This window comes from Asterias amurensis, chromosome 2 (assembly GCF_032118995.1).
Source record: "Asterias amurensis chromosome 2, ASM3211899v1".
NCBI classification, from domain to species: domain Eukaryota; kingdom Metazoa; phylum Echinodermata; class Asteroidea; order Forcipulatida; family Asteriidae; genus Asterias; species Asterias amurensis.
Window position 1 is genome coordinate 14521133 of NC_092649.1, and position 16749 is coordinate 14537881.

Below are 16749 nucleotides of genomic sequence, written 5' to 3' on the forward strand. Positions count from 1 at the left end.
GTTTACACAAAGTAAACACACCGTTCGTTTCTACATATTTTTCGTAGTGCTCAATCGGGTGTAGGCTAACGTCGACAGTTACGTTTGGGTGTTTGTCTTTTGTCAGGGATTGACAAAATCGTCTCGGTCGTTAAGGTAGGCCTGATGTGCACAAAATATTTATTATCTGCGTATACTCTTCTATTACAATGCTGCCACTTTTGACGTCATCAACAAATCATAACAAAAATTAATCAATTATGACATGCTTCGAAGTGAAATATTTTTCTACAACTTCAATTCCAACCCCCGCGAGGAAAAAGAAACAAATAATTATTAAGTTATTTACAATTCCCGTTTAATAAATCAACCTGCCACTAGAGGGCAGTAGTGAATATTTTTTATGCATCTTGGAACCACTTGCGCCACCGATGTTTATGTGCAATTTAGCATTAGTTCGTTCATCATTTGTTTATGAGATGTGAGCATCTTATCATAAAGTGTCATCTGTAGAGCCATAGAGTTAATGAGATCCATTTCTTTGGTAAGCCTACTGCATTTATTTAGAGTCTGAAAATGCAACTAAAACATCAATATTTTTCATAAAAATGCTGGAGTCATGGGACTCATATTGGAGTTGGACAATTATATCTTTATGGGTTTTTTAATATCATTTGTTGTTCTGTTTTTTCCTTATGAAGTTTCTTGTCATTTGAGCCAAAACTATACAAGGGGTTAAGCATTGCTGCTCATTCCTTTCGACGTTTCTTGCCATTAGCCAAAACTATAACTAGGGGTAAGCATTGCTGTTCGTTCCATATTATTTGAGCCAACATACAATGTGTAGGCCTTGCTGCTTATTCCTTTTAATGTTTCATGTAATTTGAGCCTAACAATCCATTATCCTTGCTGCTCATTCATTTGATTTTTGATGTCGGAATCTCAGCCAAAACAACCAGGGGTAAGCCTTGCTGCTCATTCCTTATGATGTTTCATGTCATATTGTCATTTCAGCCAAAATTACAATTGGTATATAAAGACATGGCTGCTCATTCCAAATGTTTCATGTCATTTCAGCCAGAGTTTTACAAGGGGTAATCCTTGCTGCTCATCATTCCTTTGATGTTTCATGTCTGTTGAGCCAAACCTACAAGGGGTTACCTTTGGTGCTCATCCTTTTCTATGTTTATTTTCATTAGAGCCAATTGTTAAGCCTTGCTGCTCATTCCTGATAATGTTTCATGTCATTTTCTAATTATGACGTTGAATGGTCAGCTAGCAGTGGGAAGGTCAACTTATATTATTTTCTACCTATATCTTCTGATTAGGTCTGTACAGTGATGAAAGCAGGCTTCAAGAGTTGTAGACAATGGAGTCAATGTAACTATTGGATTCATCATGGATGGAGTTGTTGGATTGTTTTCTATGGCTGTGATCACTCAAGTTACCGATACATTGATGGGGTTGGCATGAAGGATTGGAGCATGCTGCAAGTTCAGGTGAGTTCCTTCATGAAGTAGCATGGGGGTGGGGGGGTACAGCTTCAAATCTTCAAGCCTCTCATAGAGCTGCCTACGTAGAACATATTGCTTACTACTTTTCTGCTTAGCAGAAATGAGCAGAACACCAGTAGCAAATTGTACTTGTGACATGGTAGTTTGGCTGGTAACTTTATTCTGGTACGCAAATTAGTCTGTGCTGAGCTCTTTTTTTGCGTTTTCAGGCTTAATGAATTTAGGCCCTGGTGTAGGACTAGATTTCCCACACATCTCGGTGTGAACCAAACTCATAAACTAGTTTTTCTATCTTTTACTTTCTTTTATCTTTTTCCGATGTGATTTTAAAGGCAGTGGACACTTTTGGTAATTACTCAAAATAATGATTAGCATAAAACCTTACTTGGTAAGGAGAAATGGGGAGAGGTCGGTAGTATAAATTACTGTGAGAAACGGCTCCCACTGAAGTGTAGTAGTTTTCGAGAAAGAAGTAATTTTCCAGGAATTTGATATCAATACTTCATGTTTAGAATTTTAGGTCTCGAAATCAGTAAGTTGAACTTTAACTTTTGGCTATTATCATATCTCTCTTTATAACCTTGCTATTCAGTTTTCATTATGTTGACAAAAACCCATCTGTGAACTTACTTTTACAAGCCTCGTTGTTTGAATCCACACAAGGCAAGCACAGATGTCTTGTGTTTAGCGTTGTATACATTGTATCTTGAAATCTTGATATATAATGGAAGCTAATGTCTGTTTACAATCAGGTCAAACATGGGACCACAGACTTCAACCATAGGTCCCTTCAGATACTCTTCAATTTCCTGGATAATCATCATAATATCTGTCATCTGTGCTGCTGTGATATTAGTTGCAGTGATTTTGGCTGCAGTGTTGTACAAGAAGTCTAAAGAGTGTCTTGAAGGAGGTGGATAAGGATCTGGATGATATTGACAGGGTACAGCAAGGACTGGGAAAGGATTTGAAGAGAGGTGAGTTGGGTTTTGTTAGGGGACTAGGCTGGGGATCAGGGCCCAATTTCACAAAGCATGTAAGCATAAAAACTTGCTAAGCACAGAAAAATGTTGCTTAATAGAAACTGGTTATCAGCCAAAATTCCATAAAGTATGCGTTGTCACAACTGGTGCCCGACTAAATTTCTGCTTAGTACAGACACTTGCTAAGCAGTATTTGCCGCTAAACAGATGAAGTTGAGCCCTGGCTATTAGTTATAAGTAACTTTATGGTATGTTTGTTTGTATTTATTTTGGTCTCTGTATGTAGAAGCGTAGATTCTTCATGAAGGTTGCCCATTCACACCCCACATAGCCAATGTGAATTTATGGCGTGCCTCATTCTATTCATTTTACTCTCTGTCGAACATGTATGAGTATAGACACTTTGCCAATTTGCACCCCTCAGAATGAAAGTGTTTTTATGGTATGTTCTATGGTATTCTATTACTGTATGTATATAGGAGTATAAATTCTACATAAAGTTTATCAATAGACCAATTGCGCTACCAATGTTTACATGTGATCACGTGACATATATTGAGCAAAGCTACACAGTAATGCATGGAATACTTGTAACACTTTCAACTAAAAACTAAGCCCTTTTAATAAAGCTGAATGTTGTGACATTGCTTTAAATCACTTGCTGTGTTTGATAAAACCAGTATTTTACTACAAACAAGTTTTTTTTTTGAGAGTATGGTTAGACTACGTAAATTACTGAGGTTTGAGTGAGCTCATGCGCTGTGGTTTTCACTTTGCACGGTGTGAAGTATGGCTGTGCCAAGGGAGATTGCCAAGTTGTTCGACTATAGGTGACAGCTACCCCTTCTAATCAAATAATTTGAGGGTAGGAAATATAGGAATTCACAGCTTCTTCATGGGATGATTATTAAAATATTGGCGGAAAAATCATGACAGCATTGTAAATACTACAAATTCTGTGTACAAGCAAATTACATCGTGTGAACATTCTCCTAGTTGGTGGAACTGTGTCACCCATTACTGACATTGTTCAGCCAGCAAAAGGTCTTATGGTAAAAACTCCACAGAATTTAACGTTCTGTACATAATTTAGAGTAAAGACTCGTCATGATTGTTGCCAATTGGCAGCCAAAGTGACTTCATGGAATGCCATTTAAGTAATAATTATACTATCTACACAGTATATATGAGTATAGACACTTCATCATGTTTTCCATGGGAGACTTTTAGACAGCCCTTTTTTCACAGTAGTTTTTCTCAGTGCATGCATGCAATACTGAGCATGGCACGCCTGCTCCAAGATGCAAAATAAGGCCATTATGTCTGCTTCTCCTATTGGCACCCCTCAAAACTAAAGTGACTTTATGGTATGCCTTTTTGTTATCATATTGCACTCTGTTCACATGAGTATAGACTCTTCATGAAGTTTGCCAATTGGCCTTTCTCATAACCAAAGTCACTTTTACGCCTTTTTGTCATCATTTTTTTTATCTGTACATGGGAGTATTGACCCAATTCACCTGCAGTCATCAGAAAAATCTTGAATGCGCCATACTGGTGGGCAATTTCACTGTGCGTTTTTATATATTACTCTATGCTGTGCGATATGCAGTGACGTGCGCATTTTAGTCAACGCAACATTAATACACGTTACCCTAACTGCCCACCAACATGGTGAGCGCATAGATATAGAATTAAATAACTAGACCGGCCGCACGTACATACGTGCCATTGTCTGTGTAAAAAAAGTTTTAATTCGCCATGGACGTGATAAAAATTCACGTTCGAAAGAAAACGCGCAGAAAATGAACACGGGAGATGAGCCTTTTGTGACGCGATAAATGTCACATGCTGACGGCAAAAGTTATTGTGTTGACGGCAACGCACAGAAAATGTACACGGGAAATGGGTCATGGTGGCCCCCATGCCACAACCCGCGTATGTACGCGCGTCCGATCTAGTTATTCTATTCTATAGCTATGGGTGAGCGTGGCATCAGTCGCCGCATGTGACGCGCGTGCAAGGGGTCAATAGACTCTTCATGAAGAGTGCCAGATGGCACCCCTCGTGTCCATAGGGAATTTGTGTATTGCCTGTTTGTATTCATAGACCATGCACACACACGTACACTTCCTCAAGTTTGCCAATTTGCACCCTGCATAAGTTACCTATACAAGTATGCGAGATACATGGTTTTTTGTATTCATCTTACTCCCTGGACATTTGGGTATAGAGTCTTCATGAAGGTGGCCAGTTGGCACCCCTCATAGCCAAAGTAAAGTTATGGTTCTCCTTTTTGTGTTCATTTTACTTTCTGTACATATGAGTATAGACAATTCGTCAAGTTTTCCATATGGCACCCCTCCAAAATTAAGTCTGCGCATGATTTAATCAATGTTCATCTTGTAGCATGATACAAGGTACATTTACTTGAAATGAGTGCAAGTTCTTTAGCGTATGTATTCAATGGTCTTGATGATGAGGTCTTAATTGTGGCTGCTAATTTTTGGTTTTACCACCAATTATTCTAATTCGACCTCTTAGTTTACTTTTTTTAAAATGATGTTTCTTTAAAATTGTAAAAAATAAAAGCTCTAATGATTACATTCAATGGACCGATTGCGCTACCAATGTTTACATGAGATCACGTGACCTATAATGTGTATAGAAATACACCGCTACACAGTAAATACATTAGAAGACTCCACTGATGAACCATACTGGGTGCGTGCGATTAGCTTCCCCAGGTCGACCCCGGTGTGTGGCGTTTTCTTTTTTTCCAGGACGAACGTGTGCAGATAATTACCCACGTTCGTCCTGGAATAAAACCCGCCACACACCGGGGTCGACCCAGGAAAGCTAAGCCAACGCACCCATTGTAAATTCGTTACAATTAGAATGGATGGGAGGCCAAAATTCCAACGCCTTTAATTGCATGGGTTCTATTTTCCCTTACTTCCGGAATAATTGGCCTGCTGGCATTAAACAAAAATCGGGTCGGAAACGCGGCTAGCATCAGCTCGATGAGGGAGCGAGCGAGGGTCGTGATAGGTAGTGTGAATTACCACGAGTGAGTATTCCTTTGTAGCAGTGCCATCTTTTACTTGTCTTGCAGAAAGCGAGGTGTATTGCATCAAAAATATTGAATTTTCACTCAATTGCTCATTTGGACAACAGTCATGAACAGCAACGATTTCTTTAGGCAATGTTATTTGTCTCACTTGTGTCGTTCGAGTTGTGTAATAATCATCAGTCCCCAGTGCCAGTGGCGGCTGCATACAATTACGACACGCACATCATGAGCCCCAATATAAGACCGTAAGTTACGTTAATCGATCATATCCAGAAATCTCGAAGTTGAACAGAGTATATTATTGTTGGTTGATTGAAATCTATGTTTCTGAGATGCATTTAGAGACGTGAAGGCCATTATCCAAAAACCAAACTGACTGTATGCAGGTATGTTCGCTGCGACCACCGGTGCACACCATGGGGGCAACCCGTCCAACCACCGGCCTCGCATACACCATGCCGTCCAACGACCGGCCTCACACACCATGGACCAACCCATCCAATACCCGGTGAAAATAAAGACTGCCGTTGTACATAGTTGATTTTGTGGTAATTCTTATCTACAAATCTGCCAATTCTGAACTTCTCAATGTTGAAATTATTACCGTTATTGAGGTGTATTTGGTTGATATTTCTGGAGATTCATTTTTTTTCTGTAAAATGTTGTAAATGTACAGATACGTTGTGGATGTTGTAATATTAATTTGGATAACTTTCCGTATGGCACCACCACTTTTTCACACAGTTTTACAAAAAGGGATATGTCAATCAGGTAAATTAGATACTATATTATTTTAATTCGACTGAAAAAGTGGTGGCGCCATACGGAAACTTTTCCAATCTATCAAAATTTGCTGAATGTTTTTCAACGCTGAAATTGTTTTAAAATCGATGTTGTGCTTTCACCACTGTTGACTGTCTCTGGGCTGGGCTGCGCAAATCGTTCAGGTATTTCAGAGTTTCCAAAATTGAAGATTTTTTATTAACTGATATTTTTTTCCCTGAAGCCAGTGTTGCGACGTCTGAAAATTGACTCTAACACATTGGGAATTTTTTTTTGTTTTTTGCTCATTTGTATCATGCCACTTACAGACCTGACAATCTAAAGTGTTTGAATATTTCAAATCAATTCAATATTGGGGTTTTTCATATAAAAATACAAGACCAAACGAAAAGTCATAGACTAATGGCATTTGTATCAATAAAATTACATCAAAAATATATGTGCAAGTTTACATGATAAAAAAAATATTACAATTATTACTACAGTTAAACAAACTGGACATTGAGAAAACAGCTACAGACATGAGGGGTGATTTGTGGACACAACATAAAAACAAAACATGGGAGTGTAAAACAAAACAGCAACATTCTGTAGGCAAGGGAGATTTGGACACAACATGACCACAAAGGAAATGAAATGTTCAATTTATTACCGATGTTGTTCTTTATTAATTTATTGTTATTTTGTTTAGGCTCATGATGTCTATTTCTTAAAGTGTTGCTAATGTACTGATAGTTAGCTCCAAAATTGTTCAGAAGCGGATAATGTAATCTTTAATTATTTTGCCATATTATGTGCCCCAGGTTTATCAACGACTTGCTAACATTTTGATTTTGTTCAACTCTCAATTTGCATCCCAAAAGTCAATGTTACGTTTTCTAAAACAACCGTGCATGTCCAAATGTTGTTTTTCCTTAAAGACACTGGACACTATTGGTAATTGTCAAAGACCAGTATTCTCACTTGCTGTATCTAAACAAATGCATACAATAACAAACCTGAGAAAATTTGAGCTAAATTGGTCGTGGAGTTGCGAAATAATAATGAAAGGAAAACACCCTTGTCACACGAAGTTTTGTGCTTTTAGATGGTTGATTCTGAGGTCTCGAAATAAACCCATTAAAAATTGCATCTTTCTCGAAAACTATGTCAGTTCAGAGGGAGCCGTGTCTCACAATGTTTTATGCTATCAACCTCTCGTCACCAAGTAAGGTTTTATGCTAATAATTATTTTGAGTAATTACCAATAGTGTCCACTGCCTTAAATAGTGTTCCCAGGCAAATGTTGTATTTTCAGTGCATAATATTGTTCTAGCCAGGCATTAAATAGCGTGTACTGTCGGGCCTACCATGTATTGAAAAATTCAGGCAATCTCTTATTTCGCGGATTCGCTGTCGATACGCTAAAAAATCATGATTGTGTTTCTTTGTTTGTTTAATTTTGGCAGAAGAACTTCTTGTGTTTCCCCTCCCCCCTTTTTTTCTTTTTTTCTTTTTTTCTCAGTCAAAAATTCGCGACGCACATTCACGCGTAGCAGGTGCTATTTAGGTACCGATCTCATCTCTACGATCCACTAAAACATAGTACATGCCTACTATGACGTCACGCGAAGCAGGCACCTTATACAGCATACATTTTACAGCGTCCTTGTAGAAATTGGTTCCGCCGTTTTTTCAGGCCTCACGTGTGTGGGATGCCGCGGCAATCATTTACCGTAGTGTCATTGTTCTGCCTGCAACTTGTACACGTCGTTCGTTCGATAATAGTTCCTTTGAAACATCGCGATCGGTGCGTGCTACTTTTGTTCGGAATTCAGGAGACATTTTCTTATCTGGGGTATTTATAATAGACTCTCCTGCATTCGTACGCTAGGTTCAATTTACTGGTTCACTTTTTAACTCTCAAGTCGATTTAAAAAATATTATTTTATTTAGGCCTACTTAAATGTACAAACCATAACAAAAACATTATGCACACATACACTTAAAATACTACTGGAAAAGGTCATTTACCATGATTATAGTCAGCTTAAACAAAGCAAACAATACATTATTATTGGGTAAATAACTCTCGATATTTTTATTGGTCACAAACACTTGTGTAAATTATGATTTAACATTAATTCATTAACTTGTTTAAAATGATATACTCAGCTTCATAATTTTTTTTGTTTTGAAATCGTTTGGACAAGGGATAAGAAAGAAACATTGTTAGGTGATAAGTCTTAACTCTTAATTTCCTTCAGTAAAGATTATACTTAAAAATTGCCTCTTCACTTAAAACTTGCTTTGTCTTTAAAGACAAATCCACATCAGGTGTATAGCAGCAAAAGGCCCAACAATATTTTGTGGACACACTTGTACTGCTCTATTTGTATATATATATATATGTGTCACCTGTGAAGTTTCACCAATGTTTGAGCCATTCTTTTAAAGAAATTTCCAATCTAATGAAAGTTCAGCCCTCATTTGTATGAAATGTAATAAATTGTTCTCCTGTTGTTTTTTTAAATGAATTGTTGACAACATTGCCAAAATAATCAAGGGCCGATGGGGGCCATGCCCCACCCCCTAACCTCTAATAATAAAACAAAAAGTGTTTTATTACTAAGTCAGAAGTTTTATCAACGCCAGATTGAGATGTTGAACAACTTCATAATCAGTCAACCCTCGATGTAAAAGCTTAAACTGTCCAGTCCCTTGAAACCTCTTTAACTTGTGTTTCTCAATCCTTAAATGCACTAGCATTTCTGTGAGCTGGATCCAGTATCAACATCCATGATAAAGCAAAACATTGATATATTTGTACCCTACATCACTAAGCTTGTAAACGAATCTCTCAGTTCCGGTTGTTTCCCCGATAGCCTCAAAGTTTCCTACATCAGGCCGCTCATCAAGAAACCAAACCTGGACAAGGAGATATTCAAAAACTACAGACCGGTTGCAAACTTAAAATATCTTGGAAAAGTCATCGAACGAGTAGTGTCATCACGTATTTCTGATCACATTCATACTTTCAACCTGTCCGACGTGTTCCAGTCAGCATACAAGCCTTTCCATGGGACCGAGGCTGCACTAGTCCGTGTGAGCAACGATATTCTCTCTTCTATGGACAATGGTAACCTTACAGCACTAGTCCTGCTAGACTTGAGTGCTGCTTTTGACACTGTTGATCATAACATCCTTCTCTCTCGGCTCCAGAATCACCTTGGCATAGAGGACACAGCCCTAGCATGGTGCAAATCGTATCTCCACAACAGAACTCAGCATGTATGTATTGGCACTGCAATATCCGACCCTGTTGTTTTGAACTACTCTGTGCCACAGGGGTCGGTACTCGGCCCGCAGTGGTTTTACGCTGTACACTTTACCGATTCGTGACATCATCCTCAAATTTAATCTGAATTACCATGTGTACGCAGACGACACTCAGCTATACATCACGTTTAAATCTTCTCAAGAAAACGCCAATGCATCTATTGCAAGACTTGAGAAATGCATCCAAGAGATTCGACGTTGGACACAACAAAACTTCCTGAAGTTAAATGATGATAAGACAGAGTTCCTTTTATTTGGGTCACGTTAACAGTTAACTAAGGTTTCAGTGCCATACATCTCCATCGGTGATGCTCGGATAGCTCCCTCGCTGAAAGCTCGGAACTTAGGGGTTATTTTTGATTCATCGATGACACTTCAGCCACACATCAACAACATTGTTCGTTTATCATCATATCACATCAGGAATATAGGTAAGATTCGCAAGTACTTGGACAAAAGTGCCACTGAAAAGGTCATTCACGCATTTGTTACTTCTCGTCTTGACAACGGCAATGCTCTTCTCTACAGTCTTCCTAACAACCAGATTTCCCGACTTCAACGGCTCCAAAATACTGCTGCCCGCATTGTGACACTGTCTAGAAAATCCTGTTCTATCACCCCCATTCTGAAACAACTACACTGGCTCCCTATCTCTCAACGAATCATCTTCAAGCTGATGCTCATTGTCCACAAAGCTCTCAATGGCAAGGCTCCCCACTATATTTCTGAACTGCTTCAAGTTTACACTCCATCAAGGAATCTTCGATCAAGTTCCATGCTTCTCCTCATTGAACCCAAGTCTCGACACTCATGGGGTGACAGGTCTTTTTCTGTAGCCGCGCCACGCATCTGGAACTCTCTACCACTTAATCTTCGATCTTGTCTTTGTACCGCAAAATTCAAGTCTCTTCTCAAAACTTATCTTATGTCACAGGTTTTCAATGACTAATTTTGTTCTGTCTGTTTTTCTTTGTGTTGTGTTTTTGTTTTGTTTTGTTTTGGTTTACTGCGCCTTGAACACCCAGCAGGGTGGATATGTGCGCATTACAAGTCTTATTATTATTATTATTTATTATTATTAGCACTATTGGTAATTACTTAAAATAATTGCTAGCATAAAACCTTGCTTGGTAACAACAATGTAATGGGGAGCTGTTGATAGTATAAAACATTGTGAGAAACGGCTCCCTCTGAGATAACGTAGTTTTTGAGGAGAAGTGAGTTTCCATGAATTTGATTTCGAGACCTCAGATTTAGAATTTGAGGTCTCGAAATCAAGCATCGGAAAGCACACAACTTCATGCGACAAGTATTTTTTTCTTTCATTAAACAGCTACCTGAGCGGAATATTTTCAACGGAAATGGTATTTTTACTTGTTTATAAAAAAATTATAATGCGCCTGTTCAACATTTTAATTTCATTTTAATATGTGTACACTTCTAAACTTTTCGTAATTATCAATTAAAAAATCAGGCCCCTACCTAAAGTTTTTTTTAGGACAATGCCGCTGACATTATTTGTGGAAGTTTGCTTTGTTATACATCCACGCTGCAACAAAGCAACTTTATCTACTTATGATGTTTTGAGAGTGATTACGTAACAGGGCTTTTCGCAAATCTCGCAGAAAAGCTGTGGATAAGGGCATACAAAATGATTGTTTTTTTACACAATTGAAACCTATTTATAATCATATGACTCGATTTCCTTATTCGTCAAAAACATTTTAAAGTTCACGACTTCACATTTTCGTTCAAGCAGGTCTTTAAACATCTCGCAACTTCGACAACCGATGAGCTCAAGTTTTCACAGGTTACGAGTTGCTGTTGTTTTGTCAACTGGCTTTCGAAAACTTTCCAATCTTGTGAATTTTAATAATTATTGTGGTTGAAAATGTCATGTATTTCTTAAATCAGTTTCTGTTGCCATGCTGGTTGTTTCTTTGACAGAGTTGGCTGCTGCCTGCACAGATGGTGAAAGTGTGACAACTTGGAACGAGTCTAGAAATCCACTGCAGGCTATCCATGTGACTGTACGGGCTCTGCTGTCAAGAAACTCGATGCTTCACTCCAACCACGGAAGTTCATTCATGACAGCAACTATTGTCTTCATTGGGTAAGTCTTGAAGTTTTATCCCACATCTACTAAATTTGAATTATTCTCCGAGTACACAAAAAATCACAACAGTACATATTGAGTTGGCTTTTTTGTATCAGCTTCAAGTGATGTGTTTATTCAACCATGTGACACCACATTGGTTAATTTAATTACCAATTGGGCAAAAACCAGTAACTATTAAAGGTAGTGGACACTATTGGACACTCTTAATAATTATTAGTATTGAACCTTTTTTTGATTACTAATAAATGGGGAGAGGTTGATAGTATAAAACATTGTGAGAAATGGCTCCCTCTGAAGTAATGTACCAAACGCTTTTCAAAGATCAACTTCACCCATCTAAGGCAACGTGTTCCTTTAAGCTAGGAATGTTACTTCTTTTTTTTCTTTACATCGCCAGATTAAGAGGTGAACTAATTTAATTATCAGAATACCCGAGTTGTCACAAGCTGAAGCTGCCCAGTACCTTGAAACTTCTTAACCTAGTGTTTTCTTAATTTTAAATATTTATTACCCGAGCAAATGTGCCATCTTAATTTTCACAATGTAAAAGTTGGTACTGTTTTGTCAATTGTCTTTCAAAAACCTAACAATCGTGTGATTTTTTTAATAATAAAGTGTCTGATAATGTCATGTGTTTCTTAATTCTTAATTCAGTTGCCAGGCTGGTTGTTTCTTTGACAGAGTTGGCTGCTGCCTGCACAGATGATGAAAAGAACATAGGAACATGTGTAGAAACTCACTGCACCCTTTCCATGTGACTCTAAAGACTATGCTATCTAGAAACTCAATGCTTCACTCCAACCACTAGGCCTATAGTTCATCCATGTGACGGCATCTTTTATCTTCAATGGGTAAGTCTTGGAAGGTTTTTCACATATCTACTAAACTTGAATTTTGATATGTCTAATTTAACAAAAATGTGCGGGTTCGAATCCCCAGCCGTGACACTTGTGTCCTTAAAGTCACCTGGAAGTGGTATTTTTTCAAAATAAAGCTTTTGTCACTAATATATGTGTTTTGATGAGTAGAATGTGAATAAACAGTTAACTAAGGTTTAAAAAAATCCGTTCTTATGTTATTTACAAATTTAAGAGTAGACCCCGACCCGAGAGGGCGCTGTTGGTGACGTCAATCAAGGCAGACTTTGCCTGTAATGCGTAGAGTAAACACAATTGGAAAGTACATGTACGGACCAAGTCGTGAGTTTGTACGTTTCAACAAAAAACAATTTTTTTTTCAGGCAATGCAGAACAGGTGTATTGCTGCTGAATGCAGAAAAACACTTTTTGAAATGTACCAACTCACATTTGGGCGTACATGTACTTTGCACGTGTGTTTACTATACGCATTGCAGGCAAAGTCTGCTTTGAATTACGTCACAAAATGGGTAGGCGGAGTCAGCCCCCCCAAACAACTTTATATATTTTTTAAACATATAAATCGTGAAAAACAATTACTAAAAAAATTGTTTTATTGTTAATAAGCATATACTCTTATGTTTGAAAGAAAAATTTTTATTTCCAGGTGACTTTAAGCAAGACACTTGTTAATTGCTTCGTCCTACGAATGGGACATAAAGTCATTGATCCCACGTGCGCCCCTTTTTTCTTGGCTTTGGCTGCTGAATATGCCGTAGCTCCTTGTAAACCCTTATAAAGGTGTTGCATAATTGGGTCTCAGAATTCACCACTGCAGTAACCTATCTTTCTGAAGGTTTATATATACTCAGTGCCTTGAGTACCTTGTTTGGTAGATAGGTGCGCTATATAAGACTTCAATATTATTTTTATTATTCTTATAAACAAACCTTGTCATATGCACTGAGGTCATACCTCTCTGATGTTTTTAACCTGATTCAGTCCTCGGACGTTTGCAATCAAAATAATTTTTTCCAGTTTTAAATTGTTTCCAAGCTAAGTTAGTGTAATTTTTCAAATAAATTATTCAAATTGCTTTCTCTTTGCATCCTTCTTTTTAAATTGAATTTTGTTCAAGAGGGTCAGAACACTCAAGCGGACCACTTTGTTTTCATAATGGTAGAGACTGAACAGAAACAGAGCAATGAGAACAGCAGTGATGAACATGACATCTGAATTCCCCATCAAGACAACTGCCTCCAACCATTAATGAAATCGTTGACTCTACTTTTTGTTTCAACCCTTCAATTTTTCAAAAGCGCCATGAAAAAGGTTCCTTTTAATGATTTTCAAATAGTAACATGTTTGGGAACTGTTTTTGTTCTTAAATTCTCTTAAATTGTCTCAAACCAATTGTATACATCCCCTTTAACATTAGGCTTGACTTTGTTTGGATTGGTCACCCAGTTGGTTTTGATGTGGAAAGATGCTATGTTGTTTCGCAAATACTAAGAAAGTAATTTTTCTAGTATTTTTCAAAATGTGGCATTCTTGTGATTTTTATTTGGGAATTATTTTGTCATGTATGCTTTGATTTCATTTTAGGTAGCCATGCTGGCTGTCCTTAGACATTGTTGGCTGCTGCTAGCACCGATGATGAAAGCTTGTCAACCTGGAACAAAAGAACATCGCTGAAGGTTCTACAACATAGATTGCCATAACACTATTGAAGGTATGTGCACATTTTATGAACCTTGTGTGTTGATTACACTTTTATTAAGCTTGTATTATTCTTAAAGCTACAACTGTGCCATCTTTGATAAGCAGTCTCTCAAAACTTTCTAAGCTGACCCAGTGGTAAACGATCTCTTTAAACTGTGTTGGTCAAATTGTATTGTTATACCTCTGTGACAAATTGTGAAGTTTGATTGGTTGAGAACCAACAAAAATGCAAGTGTCATGGCTGCACAGCGCAGAGTGTAACACTTTCAGAAGAGGAATAATCATTTTTAAAGGTAGAACAAGACAATAGTTGCATGCTGTGATTTGCGGTCCATGGGTTTTGTACACCCTCAGGGGGGAAATGGCACCCTCTGCTTCCTCTCAGGTGCCATTTTACCCCTCAGGTTTACAAAACGCCATGGACCCCGTCACAGCATGCAACAAATGTATTCTATACAACAGGAATTTTAATGGAATATCAAAGGCACCAAAACATCAAGTACGAATACAAATTGCAGAGTAACAAAAGTCATTTGGTTGGTAAGTTTTTTAAAGGGCTGGACAACAACTTGACCAATTGTAACCAAACACTTTAATGTTAGGCTTGACTTTGTTTGGGGTGGTCACCCAGTTGGTTGTGATGTGGAAAGCTTCAACCTCATGTTATGTTGCTCCTCAAATACTTAGATGTTGAGCCGTATTCAAATAATCGAAAATCATTTGTCAAGTAATTTTCAAAATATGGCATTCTTGTGATTTTTATTATGAGATTTATGTTGTCATGTATGCTTTGATTTCATTTAGGTTGTTAGCTGGCTGTCTTTACACAGGGTTGGCGGATGAAAGCATCAATCTGGAACAAAAGAACATCGCTGAAAGTTCTACAGCATAGATTGCCATGACACTATTGAAGGTATAATATGCACTTTTTATGAAACTTGTGTTTTGATTACACTTTTATTAAACTTGTAAGCAGAATGTTGAGTCCCTCAAAACTTGCTAAGCTGAATAAATTTTCATGTACGATCTCTTGAAACTATCAATGTGTTGTCAAGCCCTTTCAATGAATTTTGTCACTCTGAAATTTGTATTTCACTTGATGTTGTGGTGCCTTTGATATTTCGTCATGACTCCTTTTGTCCAGTTTTGTTGCATCTCTTGGTACCATACCTAGTTCATGTTGAACTGCTCAAGTCATTTTCACACCAACCTTGTACAATCTGGATATCATTTCTTGTTGACATTGTGTGGCCGTTTGTATTGTTAACTTACTGCCATGCAATGTTTTGCTAGATGACTTTTTATGAAATGATGAATGTGTGTCTTTTTTTTCTCTTCAGATTGTTCACTGATTGAAAAGGCAACTCATTGTCCCAAGAAAAACACCAGTTCCCCTCTCAGACCTAGGGTCATTTATACCCAAAGTCAATTTGATTAGGAACCTACCTTCTTCGTCACCAGTCTCCCAAGACTTGGGGTCTTCTATACCCGAAGTCACTTCATTTAGGACCATATTGACTTCACCACACCCTTCCTGCTCCAACACCCATCTACAGTTGGAGTTGAGCAGTTACCTGACAGACAGAGTATACTGTCGGAAACACTGAACCCACCGGTTCTTCTCAAAACCAAAGATCACTCATTGGAGATCTACCTACTGAGTTTGGAAATCATTATGTTGCCAAGCTTCGGAGGGTATGCAATTTTCTAATGTTACTTACAACTCAATGACGTGTTCTCTATTCAAGCCAAGCCAACTTTATATTCTACTGTGCCAATAATTTTGTAGGTAATCATTCTCCATCTATCATAACAATTCCAAGGTTATGTTCTACTTACCAAATCATTTCCGAAGTAATTTTGTGGAATTTATCAAAACCATTTCAAGTTGGTGTTGAATCGCTAAAGTTATGTTAAATTGCGAATTTTTTCAAAGATACTTTACCATTATAACTCTGTCCTTTGAGCGGGGCATAAAGGTCCTGTGTGTTTTGTATTGCGGGTAAGAAAAACCCAGTTATGTTTATCTTAGAGAGAAGGGTTTGCCTTGGTGTTTCTGGCATGTTTGCAAAAGGATGCTGTAAACATGTGTCTTGTATTTCAACAACTTGGCATATAACTCTTGAATTGTAGGGCTCTCAGTAACTACATAAATGATACTTTGTAAACGCTCGATTTTATTATTGTACAACTACTTCAGATCAAGGAGCCTCTTCAAGAGGGTCGGAACACTCAAGTGGACCACTTTTCAGGATGTTAGAGATTGAACAGAAACAGTTTAATGAGAACAGCAGTGATGAACACATCGTCTTGACTCCCCATGAAGACAACTGCCTCTAAGCATCACCAGAACAATGGTTAGAAAGATGCTTTGAACTGCCCTCAAAGAAATCGTTAAGTA

The 16749-nt window shown here is 37.9% G+C and overlaps 1 long non-coding RNA gene across 1 annotated transcript; it reads left to right on the forward strand.

The window, feature by feature from the left end:
* The first annotated feature begins 1386 nt into the window (after positions 1–1386).
* On the forward strand, positions 1387–11726 carry LOC139954163 (uncharacterized). Its single transcript, XR_011788061.1, has 3 exons — positions 1387–1478; positions 2246–2470; positions 11598–11726. It is a non-coding gene; the product is annotated as an uncharacterized lncRNA (long non-coding RNA).
* The last annotated feature ends 5023 nt before the right edge of the window (positions 11727–16749 follow it).